Source organism: Podarcis melisellensis (assembly GCF_964234715.1).
Source record: "Podarcis melisellensis genome assembly, chromosome: 5".
Classification (NCBI taxonomy): Eukaryota; Metazoa; Chordata; class Lepidosauria; order Squamata; family Lacertidae; genus Podarcis; species Podarcis melisellensis.
In genome coordinates, this window is record NC_138537.1 from 27,272,227 (window position 1) to 27,291,215 (window position 18,989).

An 18,989-nucleotide genomic window follows, 5' to 3' on the forward strand; every position below is an offset into this window, starting at 1 on the left:
CCTCAAAAGTGCTTAATGTGTTTTCTTTCGGTTAATCACATCAACAGTAACATAATACATCTACAACAGCCTGGGCTTCCTTCCAAAGCCTTGCTGGTTATAGTCAAGGAAAATAAAGGAACAGGCACCTAAAGTGATTCAGAGAGCAAACATCATACAGCTCTAAGAACCATAGGCATAATTCACTGGAGGGATCTGTTATTCCTAAGCCAAGAATTACTACCCTCATCTGTAGGAAATTGTCAAAATACATCTGGGCACAGTTTTCTTGTTCTCGTGCTTCTCTTTTGTAAAGTCACTTCTCATTTTTCTTGGCTAGTGAAGCTCATTAGCAGTCAAAGAAGGATGCCAACAAAACAGTCTCATTCTATTTCTTTCCTTTAACCCCCCCCCTTTAAGAACCCCCCCCTGCATTCCTCTCTGTAAAAGTAGTGATTAGAACAATTAGGCAGGGTGTTTTCTTTCACCCCTATTGCATGCAAAAATTCTTCTTGTAGTGTGATGATGTTTCTGTCTCTTTGCATTAGCAGAAAATGCATTTTTAATCATGCTTCAGACGGATGGTTTCTTATTAATTTCATTTTGGAGCTATTTGACTCCCTTGCAGCAGCAAGTGGTGCAAGGGAGTAGGGGCTCAGGAATTGCAAAGTGTTGGGATAACTAGTTTGTGCTATGTCACTAAGCTGATGGTGACAGCAGTCACGAAATTAAAAGACGCCTGCTCCTTGGGAGAAAAGCAATGACAAACCTAGACAGCACCTTAAAAAGCAGAGACATCACCTTGCCAACAAAGATCCGTATAGTTAAAGCCATGGTTTTCTCAGTAGTGATGTATGGAAGTGAGAGTTGGACCATAAAGAAGGCTGATCGCCAAAGAATTGATGCTTTTGAATTATGGTTCTGGAGGAGACTCTTGAGAGTCCCATGGACGGCAAGAAGATCAAACCTATCCATTCAGAAGGAAATCAGCCCTGAATGCTCACTGGAAGGACAGATTGTGAAGCTGAGGCTCCAATACTTTGGCCACCTCATGAGAAGAGAAGACTCCTTGGAAAAGACCCTGATGTTGGGAAAGATGGAGGGCACAAGGAGAAGGGGACAACAGAGGACGAGATGGTTGGACAGTGTTCTCGAAGCTACAAACATGAGTCTGACCAAACTGAGGGAGGCAGTGGAAGACAGGAGTGCCTGGTGTGCTCTGGTCCATGGAGTCACAAAGAGTCGGACACGACTAAACGACTAAACAACAACAAGGAAAGTATGGCAGGGCAGGGCCATTTTCTGCTGCCATCCAGTTGCTTTGGATGGGATATGGTCCCAGTGCAGATATGAGGGGATGAGTTGTACCTCAAGATGGATGGACCAGTTAGCAGTTGGTAGGAAGCTGCATCTCCTATCCTACAGTATATCAACAGCAATGGGTGCAGGAGGTCTGTCACATAAACAAGTCCATTGGAGAAAACAAAGAGCAGACAACAACCATGAAATAAGATGCCATTTCCCTCTCCCTTTACAGCAGAATTGCAGTCTATTAAAATAATAGTCTAAAAGCAAATGTAAAAGCAGGCAGCCTTTATTTGCTACTTTGTCACCGTATAAGAACTGCACACACAGTATTTCCTTCCCCCATTTGCTTCATGATTGTTTTATTGCTGTGTGACATTGTAAACATAGTGCACACGTAAAAGGTGGCTTAAGGAAACAAATGCCAAGGCACAGAAATGGAAATATTACCATTTGACATTCTGCAATATATCTGAATGCTTTCCTGTAAATATTGCTAACAAGTTGGATTTTATTTTTGTTTGATTTGTTATTTGCCCTTGATTTGTCACAGGATATTTCAGGATATTTTTTTTTCAGCTTTGTTTTTACGTTAAGTACCTGCAGGTTTATTCCTGGGACACTGGGGGCATTTTTGTCAGACGAGTTTAAATCAGCTTGCAGTGACTGGGTGGGTGAATATTTATTTGTTACGCTTATATCGCACAGTACTCTAGGTTGAGGGAGAATGGTCTGGTTCAGTGATACAGCATTATGAGAACATGCCATGGCAAGCACCAAACTCACCAACCTTCACCTTCCCTCCTATCTTATCATTTGTGCACAGGTGCCAGAGTTCAGGCATAACAGTAAACTGTGGTTTGTTCAAAACAAAAAAAGGAAGCTTCCTTTCCACCTCCTCCTGTGTGGAAAGGAAGGAGAAGGGAAGAGGCAACATGGGAACCCAAGGCAGACGCAAGGCCAGTGACTTACTCACAACTACTTACCTTAGATCAGGGATGTCCAACAGGTCAATCGTGATCTACTGGTAGATCCCTGTGAGGTTTTGGTAGATCACAGTCGATCTCTGGCTCCCCTTCCTTAGCATCACTAAAACTGACTCCTGCCACACCTCCTCACCACGCCCTCCATTGTTGTATGATCTCTGGAAGTGAAGACGGAGCTTTCTCTGTGCTGCTGTTTTGATCCATAGCAATCCATTTGTGAGTGACTAAAAAAAGGGTTTTTTAAAAAAAAGCGCTGAACAATTTTGAGCTAAACCCAAAAAAACAGGGGTAGATCACTGCCAGTGTTTAATTCTTAAAGTAGATTGCAGTCTTTTGAGAGTTGGCCACCCCGCCTTAGATAAATTGCTTAAAATACCTGTATGCCTACATAGAAATGTAAAAGAAGAATGCATGCTTGCAGACAAGTGTGTCACGTAGTACTTTTGAATGAAATTAACTGGTTTCTTAGGTACTCCAAATGGCATCAGACAAAACCTGGCATTCATAGGGGACTTATGGTTGGGTGCACCTCCCTATTAACTGCACTTAGTGCTCAACATGGGCTTCTCTCTACACTTATGATGAAAAGGTGAGCAAATGGGCTGAATGGCTGGCATGGCTGCTTCTCAAGCAGCAAACCACGCCCCCACCAAGCCGCCCGATTGGGTGCTCAACCGGGGGCATGGCGTGCCAGCCATGTGAATGGGGCAGGGGGCATAATGCCCCCTGCGTGAAGCGGGAATCATCTCCCACCCACAAGACCTCCCCCCCAGAAGGAGGAGAGGCCTTCTCAAACTTAATCTGTTCTGGAAGTCCATTCCAAAACCAAAGCGTGCTTTCCCATAGAAAGTAATGCAAAATGGATGAATCCATTCCAGACTTTTTTAAAAAAAACACCTAAAACAGCAATTTAACATGAATTTTACTATCTAACAAGACCATTGATCCATAAAATGAAAGCAATAATCAATGTACTGTACTATAAAATAAATAAGACAGTTTTGTAGATGATAAAAATTAAAATTTATTTTTTTTCTTACCTACACTGATGATAGTCATTGTTTGGATGGGGGCGCTTTTATCCATTTCCACAGTCACATAATCAATCAGTAGCTGAACTGGGTTCCACACAGTCACAAAAACAAATTAACCAAGAAAGCCTCAAAAAGAAATACACAAAATAAATAGCAAAAACAAAAGCACCAAACTTAATCTGTTCTGGAAGTCCGGTTGACTTCCAAAATGTTCCAAAACCAAGACGCAGCTTCTGATTGGTGCAGGTGCCCCAGAAGCAATAGCTGACAGCCGCATAAGATGTTCAGATTCCGAAAAACGTTCGAAAACCGGAACACTTACTTTCGGGTTTTTGGTGTTTGAGAACCAAGGTGTTTAAAAACCAAGGCGTTTGAGAACCAAGGTACCACTGTAGATGCCAAATGGGGATTTGAACCTCAGTTTCGCACACTAAAGCCACAGGAACACAGGAAGCTACCTTACACTGACTGAGAGTGGGTCTCCAGAATTTCAGGCAGCTCTCTCCCAACCCTACCTGAGATGCCGAGGAATTTACCTGGACAAATGCTCTACCACTGTGGTATGCCCCTTCCCCTACAAACATGTGTGTATGTTTGTGTTTCCTGCTCTCGATTTGTTTTTCCCAATCCATCCTATAATGAGGATGACATCTTGAGTGCTGGAATGGAAGATCTCATCACTGCAGGGAGGAGTGAGTAATCTGGGAGCACCTATTAAATCTCTTCACTTTCATCATTACAATTCTCCTAAATTAAGCACAAGAGAGAGAAAGTGTTGTTACAATGGAGTCGCATGACATGTATCTGTCTCAGCAAGGTAGGAAGGATTTGTTTCCTCATGGTATCACTTGATTCCTTTTAGCAAGAAAATCCCCCCATGTTTCCTGAACATATTTCAAACGTTCCGTGAAAATGGCTTTCTGCGAGGTGATTGTATACATAGCGGGGAGCAGGATAAGAGATCAGTTTGTAGGACTTGGTTCATCTTAGTATTTGTGTTCACATCATATAATACATCAGAACACAGGTGTGATTATCAGCAGCACACAAGCTGATGATTGGAGTTAACAGTATAGAAAGAAAACAGGAATGCAAACAACAGTTTGCCAAGAATGCAGATCACATTTACTGCCAACAAGGGACCAAGAATAATGTCCCAGCTGAATGTTATTTATCCTGAAGGATTTTTAAAAACAATTTCAATTCTAATGATTTATTTGAGATAGTGAACAATGTTTCCAGTATTATACAGTTAATAATTCTGTACTGACTTCAGTACAGTACATTGGTTATGGATAGCCACAAGATATAAATTTACTCATGCAAAAATATTCCAAAAAAATGTTATATAATCACCACCTTTGTAAATTAAGTTATAAATCATGGAAACCAAGCATAGTGTGCATTAATGCAAGCTGTTTTCAGGGGCTGTGTGTGGATTTAATTTCACAAGAATAGGTTTTGATCTTCTTAAGAATGGTCCCGTTTCCTTAACATGACCGTGAAGATTTTTGTTGAATAATGATACTAGAACATTACTAAAAACTAGAGATGCGATAGAAATTCAATTCAGTTCACATTTAAAGACAATAATTTGCACTTTTCAAAACTATATGCAGACCAAAACATAAACATCCTTCCAAATTTACACTTTTCTGAATTTTGCATTGCAATGCTCTAGAAAAGTAATGTATACAAAAATGCATACATTATAGTAAAGTGTGCATAAAAATACGCATATTCATGAAAATGGATTATATTGGGGAAAACTGTTTTGCAAAAGGTGTATATTCAGCCAAACTGTATACAAAGATATTGGGAGAAATTGGCACTAAAATGCTGCTGAGTTTTTCTGAGGGCTTGTGTTAAAACCAGTCACATCAAACCAACCATTTTCCCCCTTTAACCTCCCCACCCAGAATTCTGGTGTCAAGGCCAGCAGTTACAAATCAGTGCTGATTGGGTCTAGTGTCCTATAGCGCCACTCCTCTCCATTTGGTGGGGTGGGGGAGGAGACAACCACTAGCAAAGCAAAGCAGGAAGACAGTGACAAAATGTTCACCTGCTTAGCTGTTGACCCGGCTACTGCTCCTTTTCCGCTGCTGGGGGATTGGCTGCTAGGATGCATCTTAAACTGCATCCTAAACTGCCCATCCCAGCAGATTTTGCCATAGTGTGCCCTGCTCATTTTCTGAACAGCAGCTACATTCTACTCCTGACCGTCCATACTTAAACCATATAGGAAGAATATGCTTCTTCCTCTGGGGGGGTTATATCTCTTAAGCATCTCCCTCCCTCCCTCCTTCTCCTCTTTCTCTCTTTGCTTCATCCCAAGATATTTGTCTGAAAGTTCAATATGAAAGCTTTTCTAGAGGCTTCACTTCACTGATTAATGTTGAAAGATGTGGTTCAGTAGAAAAGTAGAGATGCCACTTTTTCTCTCCCCGGTTTCCCCATAACTATGTTAACCTCCAGTGTATTGGATTTTGCAATGAGTTGAAGTGAGAAAAGAAGGTAGAGCCGCGTTCTGCCTGAACAGTAATTTGAGTGAGTATTTCAACTGATTCCATTGGTTTCAAGTGTTCAGATTTCTCACTGGTGCTTCCTTGCTTTGCTAAGCCTCCCCGTCACTTTTCTGTCTGGCTTAATTTTTCATCTCGCAAATAAAATTGAACATACCTACTGCTTTTAACGAAATAACCCATTTTCTCTCTTTAGGTTCAAATGCATTTGGTATGATTTCAGAAGTAACAGTGCACCCAATTGAGATTTCAGCAGTCAGTTTAAACAACCACTTCCAAAACATTTATTTATTTATTGAACTCTCTTTACAGGCCATACTTTCAGGTGATATACACAGCATACAAAATTACAATAAGATAAATGAAAGCATCAATAAAAATATCGGTAAAAACATCAATAAATACTGCTTGGTAAAAAAGAAGTCCAGATTGCAGAGGCCAGTCTGAATAACACAGTTTTTAGGAGACATCTAAAAGAAAGCAGGAATGATTCCTGCTGAAATTCCATTGGCAAGGAGTTCCACTGGGCAGGATCTACTGCACTATAGGCTCAGTCCCTAGTAAAAGTTATCTAAATCTCAGGGATGTGAGGAACCACAAGAAGTGCCCCATCAGATTATCTGGTAACAATAACTTTATTTGGAGATAAGCAAGTTCACTGGTGTTTCTGTCCAAAATTTTAGTTAGCCCCTTACCAAAATGAGGTACAAGATACTTAACCTGCAATTATTCTATGCCCTCTGCCCCCATTTTATTCTCACAACAATCCTGTAAATTGGGTTGGATGATGGATGGCAAATGTCTAAAAAGAAGTATGAGGAGAACTCCACTGTTTCCAGAGAAGCATAAGAAACCCCACTCATGAAACAATGCTTTCCTGACTATATAATAATAATATTATAATAATTTATTATTTATACCCTGCCCATCTGGCTGGGTTTGCCCAGCCACTCTGGGCGGCTTCCAACAAAATATTAAAATACAGTAATGTATCAAACATTAAAAGATTCCCTAAACAGGGCTGCCTTCAGATGTCTTCTAAAAGTCTGGTAGTTGTTCTCTTTGACATCTGGTGGGAGGGCATTCCACAGGACGGGTGCCACTACTAAGTCTGAGCCAAAATAGTTCATGAAAGTAGCTTCTACAATTTTCATTTTCAAGTTTCTCCTAAAGTGTCATAAGGAAAAATTGTCCACTTATTTGTGCATTTAACAGCTCACATGAGTGTGACCTCCTTAGTTCACTTCAGGTGCTACTTGCATTAAGGGAACAAGTATGGTGGGCAGCAAGCTGTTCACTGAACCCTGCCCAAGATGCAGTGCTTCTCCCACTATATAAGTTGGGCCATAACCTCTGGAGTAAGAAGCCTGCTCTGTGTGTGGAGGCTCCCCTGGGTAATCCTGGCTCTTCACTTTAGATGTTCTGCCTCATGGTGATAGTAGGACCAAAACATGACTAAATGTGTGGCCTTTTGTTCAGCAGTCTTGCCCTTTTCATGTGAGCAATGCCTGAAGAAGATTCTTGTTATAGAAAATGCTACCATGGTATGATGTGAGTTCCTGCTCCAGGGATTAGCACACAACTAACAAAATGTAAATTGCTTTAAACATGCATATAAATGTGTAATGGTTCCTAAGGGGGTTGCTTGTGCGTAAGCAGGTGCCTATCTTCCTGGCTGGGTGCAAACACCTGGCTGGGCTGCCAAAGTGAACCTCCTCTGTCCAGACAGCCACTCACCTGTGGCTGACTCAATCGCTGGCAGAATCCGTGAGTGGGCGTTTCTTAAACTTCTTCCAGCAAAGAAGTTCTTTGACGCCTAGTCTCCGCGTACCCTCTCTGCGTGGAAGCCTTCTGCACAGGGAGGGCGTGGGCAACGGAGGACCTCCTAGTCTCCCCGCTGGTCCCAGGCAAGGAGTCATGGGACCGCCTCGCCACTTCCCCCAGCAGCCCCCCTTCTCCACTGGTGCTACGCTGATTCTCTTCCCCAGAAGATGGGCTGCTTCTCCCGATCCCTGGACGCCCTCTGGAATCCCTCTGGCTTTCGCGCTCTCCCTCCACTACTGATGGCAGTTCCCTGACAAAATGGACCATTGAAATGTGTGGATTTATCCTAATGATGGATGGCAATAATAATAATAATAATAATAATTTATTTATACCCCGCCCATCTGGCTGGGTTTCCCCAGCCACTCTGGGCTGCTTCCAACAGAATATTAAAATACAATAACCTATTAAACATTAAAAGCTTCCCTAAACAGGGCTGCCTTCAGATGTCTTCTAAAGGTCTGGTAGTTGTTTTTCTCTTTGACATCTGGTGGGAGGGCATTCCACAGGGCAGGTGCCACTACTGAGAAGACCCTCCGCCTGGTTCCCTGTAACTTGGGTTCTCGCAGTGCAGGAACTGCCAAAAGGCCCTTGGAGGTGGACCTCTGTGTCCAGGCAGAACGATGGGGGTGGAGACGCTCCTTCAGGTATACTGGACTGTGGCCGTTTAGGGCTTTAAAGGTCAGCACCAACACTTTGAATTCTGTTCGGAAACGTACTGCCACATAATAGATGACATAACGTAATCTAGGCACATTATACCCTTTGCAAGTGTGCAAATGCATGGGTGACACACACACCCCGAGCTGTATACCCATAAAAATGTAGCTCATAAAAGAGGCGTTCATATTATTTGAATAAATATTATTCCCTAGTTCTATCCTCGCAATAAATAGAGAGGATTAGAATTGCTGCTCCATAGGTCAGGGTTCATTCTTAAGATCACTTAAGGTGTACCATTTACTTCTGAGTCCACTTTCAGGGAATGCACTTGCAATCCAGATGAGAGAGGTATGGTGAAGAAGTACCACTTCCCACTTTGCCAAAGCATCCTTACATCAGTTTTCTGATAATTTTATGTAAAATCACGCTTTTTAATTCAGAATAATTATCTAAAGTGTTCTTGCAATTACTAACGTGCATTTGAATCGAATGCACTCTTTTGGAAGTGTAGGCATAATCAATTCTTTTATCATTTTTTGGCCTTTTGTAGTAAGTGATAAAAGTGCTCAGTTCTGATAGGGGCTAAGGGCTGTATTAGAGTCGCAAATACTCCTTGAGAAGTACCTACTTCTCTTCCGTATACTCTCAACCTGTAAGAAATGTCTGGTCAATTGGATTAAAGTAGGAATTTGTTGTGCTAGGTTTTACTTCTCATATTAGGCTAGAAACATTAGGATCTTCTTTTAGACAGACCACTGTTTCATCTATCTTAGTATCGTCTGTGACGACTGGCAGGTGTTCTCCAGGATTTCAGAGAAAGGTCTTTACCAGCTCTTCCTGGAGATGGCAGGAATTAAACATAGGACTTTCTACATCCAAAGCATATGTTCTACCACTATGCTATATTCCAAGGCTAGAGTCAGCAACCTTTTCACCAGCCCTGGTCCTGCGAGTTTCACAGAAGCTCAACAGGCATTAGCAGGAGATATTGCTTATTTTCATGTCTTGAAAAGCTTCATCCATTCATGTCTGAAACTCAAGATCACTTCACATGGCTCCATGCTCAAACTTTGTGGTGAACCTTCTTTGTAGTGAACCCTGCAGATCAAAGGGATGAAGATAAGTGGAACAATGAATTCTTAGACTCATGAGGTTGTTTGGCTGGCTGCCTCCAAGAATAGCATATCAAAGGGCAGTGAGAGACATCTTATCTAAGGAGTTCTTTTTAAAAGGAACAAAGGTTTGGACATAAGGTTCATCCTTAGGGTGGGGTGGGGGAGTCTGCATGGGGGTTAATTCAGAGTTTCCCCAATATCTATTCTTATAAAAAGCTAGTAGAACAGAGAGAAAGGCTTGACAAAAATGACATCCGTGCCCATGTACAGTGGTACCTTGGGTTAAGTACTTAATTCATTCCGGAGGTCCATTCTTAACCTGAAACTGTTCTTAACCTGAAGCACCACTTTAGCTAATGGGGCCTCCTGCTGCAGCCGTGCCACTGGAGCAAGATTTCTGTTCTCATCCTGAAGCAAAGTTCTTAACCCGAGGTACTATTTCTGGGTTAGCGGAGTCTGTAGCCTGAAGCGTATGTAACCTGAAGCGTATGTAACCTGAGGTACCACTGTATAGGTTTAACAGCATAGATTTAACGGGGTACCAATACTTCCCATAACCCATACTAAATGTGAAGTATTTTGGTAACAATGGAGCTACACCTCAAAAATAACACAGACCTGCCCCCTGAAAATGGTACGTCCATGTTGCATATCCCCTTCCATAGAGCATTGTACAACTTGCTTCATTACACTGGGTGCTTCCCCTCAAATGTCAGCAGTAGTCAATTACAGTAACTAGCAAAATCTATAGCACTACGTCATCAAAACATGAGGTAAGATGTAATATGGGCATGGAAGGAGGGAGGGAGGGATATACTTTTCACCCTTTCGTTTTATTATTTTACCTGTTGCATGGCTTCAAAATCTTTTGTGTTGTACTGCTGTGTACTCTCAAAAATGTTATAAATAAATACATTTATGGAGGGCAGTGAGAAACTCGATCCAAGGTTGCCATTTTCTGGGCAAGTCCTGTGTTTCTTATAGATTGTAATTATGCCTGAGCTCTCTGCGATAATGGCTTCTCACCCAGAACTCTGGGTGGGTGGTGGTTGTGGCTTGGTGTGGCTCCTTGTGGCATGGAGGTTATTGTTTTACACTTGTGGCTGGCCATTGCAATCCTCCCCAGCCAGCCGCTGGGGTTTGCGGGATTGCACGCCAAAACTCAATTGTTGGGGGTGGGGCAAGAGCAGCAGACCAAAGTGAACAAGTCCTCACTCCTCTCTCATGGGGGGGGGGGTTAAGCCCAATGTGCTGGCATTTACCAGCCCAGTCAGCAAAACAGCAACCTTCCTGCCTATCCTGTATACTGTTCTCTTGGTTGATGTTGCTTAGACCTTGCTGCGGTTGGAAATGGTCATTGTATTCAGGGCCAGGAAGGAATTTGCCTTCAAACAATTTGGCCCTGTTTGATGGTGTTCCCTTCCTCATAGCAATCATCACAACTTTCAGCACAAAAAGTATTGGGTGGAATCTTTAATCTAATTCCGGGTGTGGGGTGATTTGGTGCATTGCCCCGATCCCATTCAGGTGCAATGTCACAAGGTAAAAGGATATCGGTGGAAGTTTCTGTCCTGAAGCCAAGCCGAGGGCAGGTGGGCCATAGAACTTCCAATCACAGCTGGGGAATGGGGCAGCATAGTTGACCTGCATCTTCAGATGGTCCTTAACCCAGGCACAACCCTGGTCAAAATTTCCACCTTCAGTCAGGAGACTAATTCTAGATACATGGCCAGTGACTGAGCCAAAGCCTACCTACATCTGTAATCAATAAAGTCATGGCCAGTTTTTAATCCCATAAAGTTGCTGCGTCAATTTGTTATCCTCTCAATACATCAGTCATCTGTCCACAGGGAGCATGCTGTGTTTGAGACTGCAAATGTAACCAGCCACTTTGTACAACCGTTATATGCATGCCTATCAGCTCATTTTCCCTATTGGCTCTTGACAATAAGTGAAATGGAGTCAGAGTTTGTGACACAGAATGCCATTACCAAAGCCCCTTTAGAAAAGCTTCCTGTGCCCTGTGCTTATGATAGGCAAATCAAAAATAGCCAGGCTCTCCACCATCTCCGCCAAAGCCAAATGGTCAGGCAGATGAACTGACTCTCATCAGAGGCACATGATCTTGTGACTACCCTATCATTCCTTTGCTGTTGCTGCCTTGAAAACCTTGATTCAGCCCTTCAAAACATTACAAATGTAGGCTTCTTTAGATGTGCTTTTTGGCTTCTGAGCCCTTAGGACACACAATGATTACCTCTTAAAGCTTCTCTTGGCAAGTGTGATGGATAGAAATGTGCTGTTTTTGAAGATTCATTACACAAAAGCACCGCCTTAGGGTATACTGTTGTTGATAAGCAGTATCCAGTGCACAGCGGAATGATGAGAAGTATGAGCCAACATGCTCTATACTACTTTATTTACAGTTCAAAGCTGGTAAGTTACAGAAAAACATTTTCCCTCTGCCGGAGCAGAGAAAGCGTCATCTCTCCTCTAAAGCACGGAGAGAATCACTAACTGAAACTGCAAAGAGCAGGGAAAAACAGGAAACCAGTATACGTCACATCCAGTCTCCCGTTCCCGTGGGAAAACCTCCAACAGTACAGACTGTGTGGAATGTAAACAACCTGTCTCGTGACAAGCACTTCGCTGCACAGAGAAGAAAGCAGAAACCAACATCCTCCCCCTTTCTGTGAACATCTCTGGGCAGCGTGTTCGTACAATATCAGTACAAACCCAACTTCTGCACATAGGTACAGTGTTGATCCCTTGATACAATCTTGGACAATACATCAGCAGGAATTTCATTACCTGGCATATAGGACACCGTTACGAGTCCCTTCTGAATACGTTCCCTAGCATGTTGCAACTTCAATTGCAAGTGCTTCGTGCTTTGCTTACAACCTTCAGAATTCAGCAAAGCCAAACATGCTTTGTTGTCCTGGTAAACCTGGATTGGACATTTGACAGGAATTTTCATGTCTTTGCACAATTGTAACAACCATTCACAATCTTCAAGTGAATAAGACAGTGCATTCAGTTCAGCTTCACAAGTACTTAAGCTAACTGTTGTTTGCTTCTTGCAAGACCAATCAAAAAGACCCTGATTGTACATATAGCAAACTCCAGACGTACTTTTCCTGTCTGTAGTGTCACTTCCAAAACTTGCATCTGCAAATATCTCAAGACCACCAGACTTCTGATTGTTAAATCTCAGTCTGTAATGCATAGTGCCTTTCAAATACCGCGCTATGCGTTTCAGAGCTTTCCAATCCTTAACAGTAGGATTGTTGACTTGTCTGCTTAGCAAATTACAGCTAACAGCAATGTCTGGTCTTGAACATCTGGCAATGAAGTTTAGCTTGCCTAGCACACTTCTGTACAGTGTAGTGTCAGAAAATGCTTCTTCAGTGTCATCTACCTGATAACCTGTTATAATCGGTGTGTCCACAGGGTTAGCGTCCATCAGGTTTAGTTTGCTTAACACATCAGCAATTTTCCGTGACTGGTGTACTAGAATGTTACCATCTTGATCTCTCTCTATTTCCAGAGATAGGTAGTTGTTTACCTCACCAAGATCTTTCATGTCAAAGTGCTCTTTCAGTTGAGCTAGGGCGTTATTGTACATTGTGACATCTTTCCAAAAGAATAAAAGATCATCAACATAAAACAAACAATACAGTTTCTTTTGCCCCTCCTCTTTGACAAATACACATGGATCAGCTTTCCCTTGCTTAAAACCTAGAGAAAACAATACTTCAGTGAGTTTTGTGTGCCAACACCGTGCACTTTGTTTGAGACCATAAAGGGACTTTTTCAGAGCACAAACAAATCCCTGTTTTACCTGTACGCCATCAGGTGGAAGCATATAAAGTGATTCATTTAGAGATCCGTACAGAAAAGCTGTATTGACATCATGGTGACTAATGTGTAGATTCTCCTCTGCAGCTAGCTTGAGCATAAGCCTAATGCTCTCATACCTCACTGTGGGTGAGTAGGTCTCGTGATAGTCTTCACCTGGTACCTGAGCAAATCCTCTGGCTACCAATCTGGCTTTGTGTCTGACTATCTTGCCATTTTGATCAGTCTTGGCTTTGAAGACCCATTTGCTTCCAAGCAATTTCATTCCTGGAACTACTGGAACAAGTTCCCATGTTTTGTTCCTTTCCAAGGAATCAAGCTCAGCCTTCATGGCATTTAACCATGGCTCAGCTTCCTTTGAATCCAAATCCTGGATTTCTTGGAAACTTGAAGGTTCAAAAACCTTCTTGGAGCTTTTAACAGCTGTTACTGCTATCTTAGCAAACTCATCAGCAAATCTCTTTGGAGGTCTGCCTTTTGTGGCTCTCTGTGACCTTCGAATTAGCCTTAAGTCTTCAACACTCTCCTCTTCCTTCTTAGGAGAAAAGTGACCTATTGTGAACAATGGTTCCTCCAATTCTTGATCAGAGCTTTCAGAGGGTCGCATAGAGGCTTTCGCACTCTTGAAATCCTCTGAATCATCTGATTCAGTTTCAGACTCAGAATCAGAACCTTCATCAGTGGGTGTGGGTTGTTGCGGTTGCTTTTGACTATCCTCAGTCTCATCACTGTCATCAGGATAACATTGGAAAATTCCCACATTCTCCCCCCACTTGGCATTGTACTCAACACTTCTTGTGAGCTTAATTTCCTTAGAGTAAGTCATCATTATTCTGTAAGACCCTTTCTGATAACCTAGAAAGATACCATGCAATCCACGCTTGTCTAACTTGGAGTTTTGTGGTGAGTGAACCCACATGTCCGAACCAAAAATTTTCATGTGTTTGATGTATGGCTTCTTGCCAAACATCTTCTCATAGGGGGTACAACCAATCGCTGAAGATAACCTGCGATTATAACTGTAAGTGAAACATGAGAGAGCTTCGGCCCAATAACTCTCTGGAAGATTTGCATCATGCAGCAAGGTTTTTAACCCTTGAAGCAATGTTTGATTTGCTCGTTCCGCAAGCCCATTCTGCCATGGCGAGCGAGGACTAGACAAATCGTGTTGAATTCCTTTCTCAGCCAGAAAAGCTTCAAACTGCTGAGAAGTGAACTCTCCCCCCCCGGTCGGTGAAAAGAATCTTAATCTTCTTACCATGCACATTTCCCAACCAAGCACAGAATTCCTTGAACCTAGGAAAAGCCTCTGATTTCTGCTTGAGATTGTACACAAAAATATACCTGGAAAATGCATCAACAAGAACCATGAAGTACCTATTCCCACCCAAAGAGGGCGCTAGTGGTCCAACCAAATCAGCATGAACAACCTGGTATGGTTCTGTAGCTTGCCTACTAGACACCTTACCTTTCGCAGCCATTTTCACCTTGTTTGCTGCGCATGCCTTGCACTTCATGTGGTACCTGCAGGGTTTAATAGTCATACCTTCAACCAAGGCAGGCATTTTAGATACTGCCTCAAAATGCAAATGTCCAAATTTCCTGTGAAAAGCATGAATACAATCTGCATGCAAACTTTTGTTAGAACCTGCAATGCAACAAGTGTCATCCTGCACAACATCATCATAATACAAAAGAAACAAACGATCAACAAATTCAGCATACAATTGATAATCATTTTTCTTGGTGATGATGCATCTATTGTTCTTAAAGGAAACGTCTATTTTCCGCTCCATCAGCTGTCCAACGCTAAGCAGATTATGTTTCGCGTCCGGCACATAAAGCACATCCTGTATCGATAAGTCCAAACTGTGAAGAACAACAGTTCCGTAGCCTTTACTGGGGATCGTGTGGCCATCTGCCTGGTGAATCGCACCTTCCTGCGGTGTAAAAGACACGAACAGTCGCTTATCGTTGCACATGTGATGCGTTGCAGCTGAATCAACAACGAAGAAAGATCTAGACGTCTTCTGGACCTCTGCAACCTCTGCAACCTTTGTAACCTTTGGAGCGTAGCGTGAGACCATTGCCTTGTGCTGCGTTGTCCTGGACACCGGACCTTTGCCTTTGCTCTGGCCTTTTCCACGCGATGAGCTTCCGCTGCGCTGCTCTGTCTTGGCCCTGGGATATTTGCATTCCCTCTTCATATGGCCTAGACGTCCACACGAGTAGCATTTCACTGCCTTCAAAGCTTTGGCGCCATCTGGTGGTTCCACTGCACTATGGGATGATGACTGTGAAGACTCCCCCTTTCCCATGCAGCTATCACCCCGCCGATCTGCTCCATTCTGAATCATGGCAGTATCACAAGCTACTGTGAGTTGAGCATTTGGCTGATCAGTGGTATCAAATTCCCCACTTGCTTTATCCAGCCTTCTGCAGCTAGCTATCATGACTTTGGCAATTGCCTCCTGCGTCATCTATGCTGCTTTAAATCAAGCTGCTGTATACATGCTGCTTCTGTGTACAGCTGCTTCAATCCAAAGGCAATCTCAAAACAGCCTCTGCCTTGCCTGTGCTGCTCTTCTGTTTATTTGCAGCTGCTTCAAACTGCATTCCAAAAGGCAAGTTCAATAGCGAAAGTCCCCAAGTGCTTTCTCTATGCTGTGCTAAATTCTTGCTGCGTCATAGAGCTGCAGCTGCACTTTACTGCAGCATTTGTACTGTTACTTTCACTTTCCCAGCCATCCAAGCCACTACGCTTGTGCCGTGGAAAACGGCTTTAAAAGTTCAAAGTCCAGCCATAAAGCCATTAATTAGAAGCTGGCAGGCTGCCCGGAGCAGTAGCACATACCTTCATCAATCATCTTGACGCGCAGAGCAGATACCTTGCGTTCCGTCTCTCTGCTGCTTTTCCGATACTTTGCCGGCACTTTGTCTCCTTGCTCCTTTGTTCCTTTGCCAGGAGCCCGACTTCTGAAGCCCATCCTCAAAACACTGCGTCCTTCTGGGCCCGGAACCAAATGTTGTTGATAAGCAGTATCCAGTGCACAGCGGAATGATGAGAAGTATGAGCCAACATGCTCTATACTACTTTATTTACAGTTCAAAGCTGGTAAGTTACAGAAAAACATTTTCCCTCTGCCGGAGCAGAGAAAGCGTCATCTCTCCTCTAAAGCACGGAGAGAATCACTAACTGAAACTGCAAAGAGCAGGGAAAAACAGGAAACCAGTATACGTCACATCCAGTCTCCCGTTCCCGTGGGAAAACCTCCAACAGTACAGACTGTGTGGAATGTAAACAACCTGTCTCGTGACAAGCACTTCGCTGCACAGAGAAGAAAGCAGGGCCAAATGTTTTCCATCTCTAAGCCGCACTGAAATAACTGCGAGTGAAACAGTAGACACTTCTCCATGGATAAACTGTCCACGTTCATTATGCACTTCAAAAGATCTAAGCTGATATGGCATCTAAAACAATCAATAGGATAACTATTTCTGGAACTTCCTTAGTAACTGAAAGAATGGATTATAATACCTAAGGAAATTCTATCGTTATACTTCTTGCTCAATCAGCATGTGGATTTTGAGTTATAACTAAAGTTTGAAACGGAAAATTGAGTTATAAAGTGAACATTCTGAGCGCACGTCTTGAAGTGTTATGGCTGTGATACAAACAGTTTCTTGTTTTCTCTGGGAATGTATATAACCCCTGTTGCAAACCACTGCTGAGTTCTGGGGTCACAGGTGGGCACCCACAAAATTTTCACTGTGGGTGCCTGGCCTCTGCCACTGCTGCCCATTGCCTTACCTCTGACTGTCTGGTGCTGTGGTGCCTACTAGGCTGGGGCCTCTGCCTCCGCCATGGGGCCTCTATTGAGGCCCGCTGCAGCCATGCTTCTGGGGTACATCTGTGGCCACAGTGGGCCCCAACAGAGACCCCATGATGGAGGTAGAGACCCTGGCCCCACCGCAGTGCAAGAGAGCCGAGCAGCAGAGGCCGAACAGCACAAAATGATGTGACATCATGATGTTACATCACATCTCATGTGCCGCTGGGCACCCAGAGTCTGGGGCCCAAGTCAGCGCCTCTGTCTGGGGTGAACTCGAGATGCTACTTCTTAACTTCAGAGCTCTATGCAGCAGGGATGGGGAACCTGTGGCCATTCATACATTGCTCCCAACAGTCCCAGCCAGCATGAAGAGATGGTGTAGTTCAGCAACTCAGGAGAGACACATGTTCCACACTCTTGCTATACAGCCTTGGTCTGAGATATACTGAAGAGACAGAACCCCGTCTCAATTAAATACCTTCCCTTTCAATGAGCTCTGATAGCAGGTAACATCCTTCTCTTATATTAGAAGTTCTTCATTGTTATCCCTGTCTGTACCTGTGGAACACTTTACCAGCTGAGATCTGCCATATCTGGAAGCATGTCTTTCTTAAGTGAGCTTTTGAGACCTTTATTTGTAGACTGTTGTTTTTTTTAATATAAGTGTCCGTCAAATTGATTTTAAACAGTATGTTTCATCCTGTCTACTAGTTCCTTTTGATTTATTTATTCAATTGGTCATAGTTATTTCATAATAATTGTATTTTATAATAACTGTATTCAACTTTAGTTTAAGTTTGTTTGTTTTCACCCTAAGAAACTAAATAAATTGAAAAGTGGGTTATAAATTGTCTAAACATTAAAGAAATAATCTTTTTAATGGATCAAATGATTCCTACGAAAAGTAGAAATGGAATTTTTAAAATGCAGTTGTGATTTGTTATAATTGACAGGGAGTTAATGCATAGAGAGATAAAACGCTAAGCAAACTGCAAAGTGGTCTTAATGAAACATTTGGTCGAAGAATACATTTCCCCTGCATCAGTGCACTGTACATTAGCTCACTAGACCAGCTCAAAAAGGGCAGCTTGTCAGAAATTAGGGGGCATCCAGTCACAGATATCTGTGCTGCACAATCTGTTCCTACTTTCACCACATCTTTCTTTCTTCTGATATTGCGAATCATAGCTGTCACTTCAACCCACAAAAGAGAAGCAAAGAAAGCTACTGAGGCCAACCCTGGAATAAGAACACAGAGCAAGAATGGGGAACCTGTGTCTTTTTCCAGCCCCATAAACCAGTGATTGATTCAGGCATATTATTTGATGCTCGTGTGATATATAGAGAGAATGGAGGGGGAGGTCACACCCTAGTTGTCTGGTCTCTGCCATGCCAAGCCTTCTGCATTTGGCCTACTCTTTGAGATACCCTTCTTGCTTAGCAGTAACATCATGCCTTCCTCTCCCAATGGCATTTGACCAAAGAAAATGTCCATGCACCATGTTCCTCTGTATATACTTGTGTATTTATTCGGTATGCATTGTGAACTGCATAGTAAAATGCTTTGTAACAGTCCAGTTAAGCATATAGAACATTAACTACGGTATATGTTGTTCTGCTCTGGGTATTTAGCTCTCTTAAGAACTTTGGTGTTTCTGTTGCTCAGATTTCTTCATGGCATAATATAAAGGTGTTTATGCAAACAGCTGTCATTCATTGGCAGGAAGAGTACAGTCACATGCAGCAGAAACAGGCCCTGCCAAAATTTTGCATGCCATCCACACAATCCACCAGCCACATCTTTGATCTCTATGCGAAGCGGCTCTGTGAATATACCAATGTATGGGGCTAGCAAGTATGGCCCCAT

General features: G+C 42.9%; 1 protein-coding gene across 1 annotated transcript in view; it reads left to right on the forward strand.

The window, feature by feature from the left end:
• SLC9A9 (solute carrier family 9 member A9) overlaps positions 1 to 18,989 on the forward strand; it is a 260,732-nt gene that overhangs the window by 176,487 nt on the left and 65,256 nt on the right. The window lies entirely within an intron of this gene.